This window comes from Triticum dicoccoides, chromosome 4A, assembly GCF_002162155.2.
Source record: "Triticum dicoccoides isolate Atlit2015 ecotype Zavitan chromosome 4A, WEW_v2.0, whole genome shotgun sequence".
Lineage (NCBI taxonomy): Eukaryota > Viridiplantae > Streptophyta > Magnoliopsida > Poales > Poaceae > Triticum > Triticum dicoccoides.
The window spans coordinates 733,342,599-733,352,986 of NC_041386.1; the positions used below are offsets into that span (position 1 = coordinate 733,342,599).

Consider the following 10,388-nt stretch of genomic DNA (forward strand, 5'->3'; position numbering starts at 1 on the left):
CCCAAATCTCTCTCATCTCACGCACCCCATTCTTCTCCGATCCCAAGTTCCCAACCTCACGCTAGGGTTAGCGCCGGCGCCAGCCCCAGCCCGCCCCTTGGCTCCTCCGCCGCCGCTCGCCTTCCTCAGCAGCACCTGGTCGCCGTGCTTGCCTCCTCCCGCCGCTGGTCCACCTCCGCCGTCTCGACCCCTCCCAGCAGCCAACACCATGCCAGCGCGCCGCCGCCCGCCCTCGATGTGATCGACGCCGACGAGGTTCCGTCATCGACATATATCTCGACAAGGTACTAGGTACGAGATCGGTCCATCGTGATCTTTGCATTTTTCACTCGATGTCGTTGGTTTCTCCTCGTCCGCTGAGAGAAGCAGCTTCGCTGCCGACATCTAGGTGAGAGGAACGTTCCCATCAGGCCAAACAGCGAGAGGAACAATTCCATCAGGCTAAATGTCAAGCAGCAGCCATGCCTGACGCATACGACATCATGCCTTGCCGAGTGGTACTGTCGATTCAACTCGGATGCAGCAGTACACACGTACTCTCCTCTTTCTGATCAGGTATGCGAGCACTCAGGTCCCTGCTCATTTATGGCATCAGTGGCTGCTTCAATCAATGATATAAAGGACCTTAGATGATCACATCATATGCATGTATTAGTAATTTGTATAGGGGACTTGGTCATCTGGTGATTGATTCTACGAACTCCATATGCTTCTGTGTAATCGGTAATTTATTTTCTGTGTAATCATGCCGCTGATAATTTATTTTATATAGATTTAAGTTCAAAGTAGGAAACAATGCTATGATTATTAATATTTAACATAAAGGAAGGTTTGATGTTGCCGACTCCACGCGACATGACGCTCCGGCGCTGGGGCCGCCCAATGAACGCCACTGTTGTAGGACAAAATCCCAACGTCCCTCGATCATTCATGGCATGTAGACATTGTTGGCTTGCGACTAGATATGACCGCAGCGCCTGGAGAACACTCGCTTGTGACTGGACACGACCTGAGAAGCTTGACTAAACAAACAAGCCAGGGAGCACTGAGGCCAACCATTTGGTCCTTCAGCTACATCTTTAGTTTTTTTGTCAGTCATATGTGATCATGGGGACTCTCGTCTCAATTTCCTTTTGGTTGTTCATCTCATTCAGTACAACATGCATCAGCAAAACTTTACTTAGGTGGCAGTACAATATAATATGGTATGAATGATTGGGGAATGCATTCTTCATCTGTTCTTCTTGTGCTGATTCAGGAATGCGGTGAAGGCAGGTGCTCTAATAAGGTGAAAGGTATATCCGTATATGATGGATTTCCCAGTTGAACACTCCAAAAAATCAATCTTGCAGCTAAGTATTCTTGGCGTAGTTTATTCCCAGTTTTTCATTCAAGGATCAATCTCATTTGTTTCTTTTAACATATAAACTAAAATGCCACAAAATTGCCCTGTTGTTAAATTTTCGGACATGTTTTCTTTCTTCGTAACATATTCAATGTCTAATCAGAAGGTACACATGAATGCATTCTTTGTCTTTTCACTTTGAGGGCCTCCCCGCATTTTTTTAGCAACACACACACACACACACACTCATTTTAAGTGCCAAGGTTTAACTGAATTGCCTTGTGATCCGGTTTCTCGACGGGCCAATCATGATTCATAGGAATGGACATTTACGCCGTAGTGAAGTACACACATTATGTTTGACACAATTGATCTTGTGGTACTAAACTTTTATGCCCAGTAAGTATACACCAAGGTCCCCGCAAGGGCACGAGTAGCATTGAAGTTTTGATCCACCACTTCCGTTGAGCAATCCTGGTGTGTTAAGAACAGTGATATAACTTTGTCTTTGATGATTTATTGCGATGCTTTCCTTTTTTTCGCGGAATTACCAGAAATACGAAAGGGAGAAGTCAAAGCTTGTGAAGAAATGTAGCACTTCCAAGTTGTTGGCCGATGATGATGATGATAAGATTGACAACCACATGACGAGCTCGCCGAGTGCATCCTCTAAGGGTACGAAGCGTTTTCGGAGGAAGACTGAAGACCAAGAGGATGGGAATGATGATGGTGTGAGACAATGTAGCAGCCACCCATTATTAGTTTGTGCTGCTTTCACATGTTGTGATTGAAACTTGATAATTTTGTGTTGCAGGAAACAATAGCAAATATTTACGAGAGGAGTCCAAAGGAGAACACAATAAATGGATAATGAAGGCGGTGTGGACACTCTTGATGTATGCCATTCTTTCTTGGATCTGATCTTTTTTATACATAAAAACACATAGGTATGGAATAGTCAATTAAAATGTACAACATCGCCTTGCCCAAAAAACAAGTTTTGATGCGTCTTATTTTAGGTCAACATCAAGTGTATTTTTGTTAATTTAGATATTGTTGCTTGGATTGGGGAGATGGACAGGCTAAGATAGTGAGTGTAGGAAGAAGACTGGTGTAATGAAAAGTTGACAATGCATCTGATATGCATGAGGATATAATCAATGTTAAACCACTAGAATTAGGCCTACCCGTTGCAACGCACGGGCAATGACCTAGTATATATATATATATATATATATATATATATATATATATATATATATATATATATATTTAAGCATCATTACAGACACAAGCGCTCATATACACGCGCATACACTCATCTCTATAAACGCACACACGCACACCCTACCCCTTTGAGCACCTCTGAAAGACTGAGCCGGCATATCATCTTGAGATTTACGAAGCCACCATAGGCGCCTCGTCGTCGACGGGAACGTCTCCTCCCACTGAAAGCGCATCGCCGGAAATCCTGAAATAAATCCAGTAATAATGCGAGCACCAGGATTTGAACCCTGATGGGTTGGGGATATCACTGTCCACCTAACCAACTCAACCACAGGTTGACTCGCCACATATATATTTTTTGAGAACGCGTGACCACCACATTAGGCGGTAGCGCGGGAGCGGGCGGGCGATGTGGACAACACGGGCCCCTGAGGACAGGCGGGCTTGGTGCCCACGGGCCGTCCCATTCTGTCCGCCGCCCTGCCGGCAAGCCGTCGGTACAGGCCCATCTACGCGTGGGGCCCTGCCACGTCACGTTCGAACCTTCGCCAATCACGCCACGCCGCTCTGTTGTCTCTGTGGATCTCCATTTGTGCACTGCAGACCGACGACGGACGGACGAGGGTTGGCGTATGCGCCATATGCGATGGACATAGCGTAGCGTCGCTGTGCTAGCTTGTCGACGGCGTGCCCGTCTCGCCGTCGCTGACAGGTGGACCCCGCCGCCGGCATGGGCCTTGCATGTATGCATGGCATCACCGGCCAAAAGCCTACCGGAGAAGATAAAACAGGACGAGCGGAGCGGAGAAGAGTCCAAGTCCAACCACCGCAGTCCAATGCCGCCTCCTGCTCCGGCGCCACCGTCGTGCATGTCGTCGCCGGCCTCTCCGGCTCCGGCCGGTGAAGCTCGCTTGGCTCGGTCCTCTCCCTCGTTACCACTTACCAGACCAGACAGGGTCAAGACATGGACAGCCATGGCTTGCAATCGCGGTCGCGGTCCAAGGCGCGCGTCAATCGACAACGTTATATTCCGCCTCGTCGTTTCCTGCTTGTCCATTTTCTACGCGCGGATCATCGATTTGATGCCGGCCAATTAAATTAATTAATTAGTGTATGGCCCATCATGACATCGACACCGACGAACGCGTGCATGTGCGTATGCATTGTTTAATTGACGGGAATAATTAACTACTAGTTGAATACGTGTGTGCATTGTACTATTTTTTTTCGGTGATTAACGAGCTTTTATTCATACGATGATCCACCGGCCACATCCTAGTGACCAGGAACCCCGGGGGAGTCCATCCAACACTCTGTCACCTCCAATGTGCATGCATGTTTTGCACAAAAGTGGGCAGGGACATTGGCATGTCTCCTTACATGAAGAATGTTAAAATAAGTAAAGTGAGCAACAAGCTCCTCAATATTTAAAAGTAACGGCGCTATTACAGAGCGCGAATTTCGGCGCAATTTCCAGAGGTTGACCACTTCCAAAAAGTCTGTTTCAATTTCGACCCGCGCAAAACCACGGAGCATTGCCACCACCACACCCTCACGCACCGCAGTTGCCTCTGCCACCAGAGGATCTGTGATACCTGGGCATGGTTTGCACCAAGCTGTGATAAAAGTCGAAGATGATCTGGCCACGCCCCCAATACCTCCTCTATGCTCGAGCATAGCAACACCAGCATCTGTGTTAATTTTGATGCACTCGCCCTCAGGCGGTCTCCACCCGTGCCCTGGCAGCACAATTGCATGCTTGATCGGTATCTCTAGCACTGCCAACGCATCTCTGATCATCGTCGGTGACTGGACATGATCCATACTAGCTTTTTCATGCGTGATATTGTTTCTAGATGTCCATATTGCCCACATCATAATAATGATCTTAGCCCTGTCTGACCCATCAAAGCGATCATCACAGAGAACATCTCGAGACCATGTCATCGTATGCAGCTCCGGCAGCTTCACGTCCAACCACTGACGGGCTTCTCTCCAAAAGTTTTGTGCATGGCTGCATTTGATCAAAGCATGGCACATATCTTCCTCAGCTGCAAGACAAACCTTGCACCTTGCTGTTGTCATAATGTGTTTGTAGTGTAGTGTGCCCTCCACAGGAAGAATCCCACGCAGCACTCGCCACCGAAAGACACGAACCTTTGGCAACACGTTCAACTTCCAAAGCCTCGTCCATAGCTGTTTATTTGTCTCGAAAGATTCGGTGACCGACCCTTCTTCTAGAGCGCGATGCTCGTTGCGAATCATAAGAGTGCGGTACGCTGACTTGACAGTATAGACTCCTGCTTTTTCTGCCGACCATGCCCATATATCATCTCCTCCAAACCGCCTCAAGGGTATATTGAGAATAGCGTCTGCTTCACATGGAATGAAATTTGCATGCACCTCATTACGTTTCCATGTGCCCGAATCCGCATCAATGAGATCTGAGACCCAGACAAGCTCAGCGTCCCCAATCTGCACCGAAGGTTTCATGGAAATAAGGCATGGGATCCAAGGATCGTTCCATATCGACACCGTAGACCCATCACTAATAGGGAAAAGCCTAGCAGCAGCGCGGGTTTTGGGCCTATTAGCAGCGCGGGGGCCGGCGCTACTAATAAGGCGCTACAGCTAACTTATAGCAGTAGCGCGGGTGCCACCCGCGCTACTACTAAGTCCTTTAGTAGTAGCGTGGGTAAAAACCCACGCTACTACTATCAGCGCGGTTTTTTTTTTTTAATTTTTTGGAAAAAATATTTTGATTTTTTCCCTAATTTTCAAATTTCTGAATTATTTTAACCTCAAATCTCTAATCACCCCTCATCGCTGCTCAATTTAATCTCTAATCACCCCTCATCATTCCAAATCATCTAACTTCCCGGACGGTCACCCATCCTCTCACCCCAGCCTGAGCACGCTTAACTTCCGGGTTCTATTCTCCCTCGTTTCCAAGTCTGCACTTGTTGTTTTCCTAACAATAGTAAGATGTCAATCCTATTAACCTCAGGAATTTAGCTTGAGCATGAAGTCACACATTTCACTATTTGAGTTTGAAACTATTGTTCTAAAAAATTAGTAACACTAATATTTCTTGAATAATTAGTTTGACCACAGTTTGACCACAGTTTGGCCATAGTTTGACCAGATTTGACCAAAATTCAAAAAAACTAAAATAATTATTTAGTAACACTAATATTCTAGAATAATTAGTTTGACCATTGTTTGACCACAGTTTGACCACACAGTTTGAATTTTTTTCGATTTTTTCCACTCTAGATCTTAAAAGTCCCATAACTTTTTTTCTGTTAGGTTTTTGAGGATTTTGAAAATGTTTAACGGGGTGCCACCCGGTTAAATTTGGATGTAACTTTTCAAGTAGATGATTTTTCATATAAAAAACTTTTTCATCCGAGTTAGTATGCAAAAGTTATGCCCATTTTTACAAATTCTCGAGAGATTTTGCAAATAAAGTCAAAATTCATATTTGCAAATTTTCCCAACAACTAGACCACATATCACATGGGAAACTTATTTTCTTTTATTTTTTTGACATTTTCAACATTTTCTTTTATTTTTTTAAAACTGGAAAGGCGATCCACCGGGGGGTAGAGTTTGAAAATGGGACCTTTAGTAGTAGCGCGGTTTTTTACCCCCTCGCTACTACTATGGCACCACTTAGTAGTAGCGAGGGGTAAAAACCAACGCTACTGTTATCAAACTTAGTAGTAGCGAGGTTTTAAAAACCCGCGCTACTACTATGGCATGTTCCGGGGGGCACGGTAGAGACCGCTTAGTAGTAGCGAGGGTTAAAAACCCTCGCTACTTGGTAAGTAGCAGTAGCGAGGGTTTTTCCTGTGTATAGGCTTTTCCCTAGTAGTGCATCCCCGATCCGCTTGATCATCCCAACCTCCAAAGCTTCCCTTCCCGCCAAGATTGCACGCCAAGTGGAGGACGCGTGGGATGGCGAAGAAGCTTTGAGGAAAGTCGTAGTCGGGAAATACTTCCCTTTGAGCACCCGGGCACAGAGCGACTCCGGGCTCGTGACGAGTCTCCAGCCGTGTTTTCCTAGTAGGGCAAGGTTGAACATTTGTAGATCTCTGAAACCCATCCCTCCTTTCACTTTGGGAGAAGCAAGCGTGTCCCAATCCATCCAATGCAAAGACCGACGATCAAGGGAGCTACTCAACCAGTAACGGGCCATGCAAGATCTGAGACCCTTACAAACTTTCTTTGATAGCTTAAAACAGCTCATCGAAAAAGCCGGAATAGCTTGCGCCACAGATTTCAGGCGGACCTCACGACCCGCACATGAAATCATGCGTTCCATCCCACCTTGCATCTTGCTTCGAAGTCTCTCCGTCAGATGCTCGAAGGTACCGCTGGTAATACGCCCCGTCGCGGTGGGTAAACCGAGGTACCTCTCGTTGAATGCTGCAACTGTTATACCAAGGAGATTCTTCAAATTTTGTCTAACTGGATCCGGCGTGTTCGGGCTGAAATATATGGAGCTTTTCTCTCTGTTCACGCACTGTCCCGAACTGTCGCTGTATATCCTCAGAACTTGGTTCGACCTTCGGGCGCTTGATTCCTTGGCATTCATGAATATCAGGCTATCGTCTGCAAAGAGCAGATGATTTACCCAAGGTGAATTGATACTCACTCTAATCCCCCTGTCCACCTGTGCACCACCCAAATTTTTCAAGAGTGTAGTGAAACCCTCGGCACATAGTAGGAAGAGATAAGGCGAATAAGGATCTCCTTGCCGTAGGCCCCGAGAAGGAGTAAAGTAGGGCAGTAGCTCCCCATTCACCCGGACTGTAAACCTGACAGAAGTAACGCACTTCATTGTCAGTCTAACAAAACTCGAGCTGAACCCCATTTTTAGCATGACAACTTCCAAGTAGTGCCATTCAACTCTATCGTACGCTTTCATCATGTCAAGTTTGACAGCACAGACATGATTTTTCCCTTTCTTCCGACGCCTCATCGCATAGATACTCTCATAGGCGATAAGAACGTTGTCAGTGATTAGGCGTCCTGAAATAAAAGCACTCTGTTCTTCACTAAATCTCATCCATAAACTTTCTTGCCCTGTTCGTGATACACTTGGAAGCAATCTTATATAGCACAGGGCATAAAGAAATTGGCCTATATTGTGAAATGAGTTGCGGGTGTCTTACTTTAGGTATGAGGGTTATTGAAGTATCATTCATTCCCACCGGCAACTCACCACCATTGAGGAAATCCAAAACAGCCAGCACAATGTCCTCCTGAAGAAGATCCCAATGCCGCTGAAAAAACCCCACTGTAAAACCATCAACACCAGGAGCTTTGGATGGGGCCATTTGAAATAAAGCTTCCTTGACCTCCTGGGCTGTGAATGGTTTATCAAGATGCTCGTTCATAACCGGAGTCACCTTGTGCGGTATAAGGTTGAGCAGCTCATCCATAGGCCTGAATCCTTGGGAAGTATATAATGCTTCATAAAAACCTTGGACTTCTGCATGATTCTCATCCATGGTCTGACATGTTGAGCCATCTGCTCTTGTAAGCAACTCAATTTTATTTATACGTTTCCGTTGAACTGCCTGGGCATGAAAATATTCTGTATTCCGATCACCCCGTCGCAGCCAAAGCACTCTGGATCTTTGACGCATCCAGATTTCTTCTTGCCGAAGGGCTTCACGCAGCTCCTTTCCAACTGCACGCTCTTCGTCAGTTGGGCCTCGCCCCATAGAACGGCCCCTAAGGCGTTCAAGTTTAGTGCGCAGCTTTCGGACCTTGCGTGCTAAATCTCCGAACTCCTTGGCTCCCCAACTTGCAAGTTTCTGCTGCATATTGTTGAGAGCACTAGCCACAACAGCCAGCCCATGTCTGCCCGCACCTTTTTGCCATTGCTGCAGTACTAGCTGGTCATAATCAACGTGAGTCTGCCAAACGTCCTCGTAGAGAAACTGTTTAGCCGATCGTGTACTTGTTCCTGACATACTTTCCGGTGGGTCAACCAGTTCAAAACAATGATCCGATTCCACCGTCGCAATATGTCGAACATGCGTATCAGGGAACATATGGATAAACTGAGGGTTTCCCAAACCTCTGTCCAGTCTGGCCTTTACGTTTGCGCTTCCGCTTTCGGTCTACGAGGGTACATGGACACACTCTCCCCCTCTCATTGCTATGCATTTCCTAGATAGATCTTGCGTGATCGTAGGATTTTTTTTGAAATTGCATGTTACATTCCTAATAACGGAGCGGGTCACATACGCTTGGCCGATCAGTCCAAATGTCCGCGATGTCGAAGTGTCCGCTTGATGTGAGTCAGACGGACGTGGCAGGAGGAGCCCGTGGCCATGACGCAGTAGTGGCGTATGTCCGCGCGGCCGGATGAGCTATCAGCGTGCGGCCGCGAACGGGAGCACAAGCACACCCGCATCATGGTGCAACACATGCAAGCATCAAAACGCAGCACGGGATACATGCACGTCCGCGCGTGGTAAAACACGCGTATGCGTGAACCTGCGGAGCCGGCAACCGATCCGGGGGAAGGCGGAAGTTGACGGAGGCCGCGATCTGATCAAGGCGAGGACGACCAGCACACAGCTATGTGCGGACAGTCATGCGGACGACGACTTTTACGGGCCGACGCGTGTCGCAGCTAGTCTTGTCGAAGAAGAGGCCGGTGTAGTCGACGCCGGTGTCGGAGTAGACGCGCAAATCGATCTTAGATAGGAAAACCAAAAAATAAACGTCGATCAAAGCGACCGGAGAGAGAAAGAAAATCTGGATCAAGAGATCCGGAAAAAGACTATCTAGGGCAGCTGGTCAACACAACCGGCGGACGAACCCTAGGTACGGGCAGCACGGCCCCCGGCGGCGGTCATGGAGGCCGACCGCCCCGGAGGCGGCGCACAGGTGCGGAAGCGGCGACGACTAGGGTTTATGATCGATTAGGCTGATACCATGTTAGAAGGGAGAGAGGGGTTTGATGAAATAGTTTGATGTATTGCTTGAGCCTCGTGGGCACATATAGGAGTAAATGGTCAATTAGAAGTACAAGACAAGTCGGAACATATCTTAGTCTATCTCTTTTTTTGCATGGTAATACGTGTCTCATTCATATCATAAAGAACAAAGTACAAGTCACGTAAAGACCGACATGACAAAACTGAAAAGATAGCAGAACATCTCTGAGCTTGACACCAACGCCCGTCACCTGCCTCCGGCACCACCACAGTAGCCACCGAAGAAAAGAATGACGAATCACCTTCTCACTCGAGCTCGACGCGCTCCATCGCTGATATGCAGCTTTGCGGACCTCCAAGGTGGCTCACCAAAAGTGAAGCCCTTACCGTTGAACGAATCAGACCGGGGCAACACCGGCAACACCCCGGACACGCCATCGAACTCCAGATCTAACACCCCACCAGGACTAAAACGCCGAAGGAGGAAACCATATCTGCCATCCACGAACCACGAGCCCAGCACATGCTCTGTCTTCCAGATGTCGTCGATGCAGACCACAATCTGCATCCGCTTCTGGACTACCTCCCAAGCTCCGCGCCGACGCTGGAGCAAACGCCGTCGCAACGGCGGAGCGCGAGGACACAGGTCCACCACGAGGATGCCGCCGCCGCCACGCCATCCTTGCTTGAACAGACTGGTTTCCAAATCCATCCCCAACCATAGGACCGATGGCCTCGTTAGGAAAGGATCCGAAGAATCTTTATTCAGCGTTGTCATCGTCGCCGCCGAAGCAAAGACGATGAACAACCTAAAAACCTAGACTATGAGAGAGTAAAAACGATCCACACGCGTG

The 10,388-nt window shown here is 47.7% G+C and overlaps 1 long non-coding RNA gene across 1 annotated transcript; it reads left to right on the top strand.

Moving 5' to 3' along the window:
* Window positions 1–220: 220 nt before the first annotated feature.
* LOC119289938 lies at window positions 221–2,519 on the top strand. The gene is made up of 5 exons (XR_005141662.1): window positions 221–291; window positions 389–555; window positions 1,259–1,295; window positions 1,900–2,074; window positions 2,160–2,519. It is a non-coding gene; the product is annotated as an uncharacterized LOC119289938 (long non-coding RNA).
* Window positions 2,520–10,388: the final 7,869 nt, after the last annotated feature.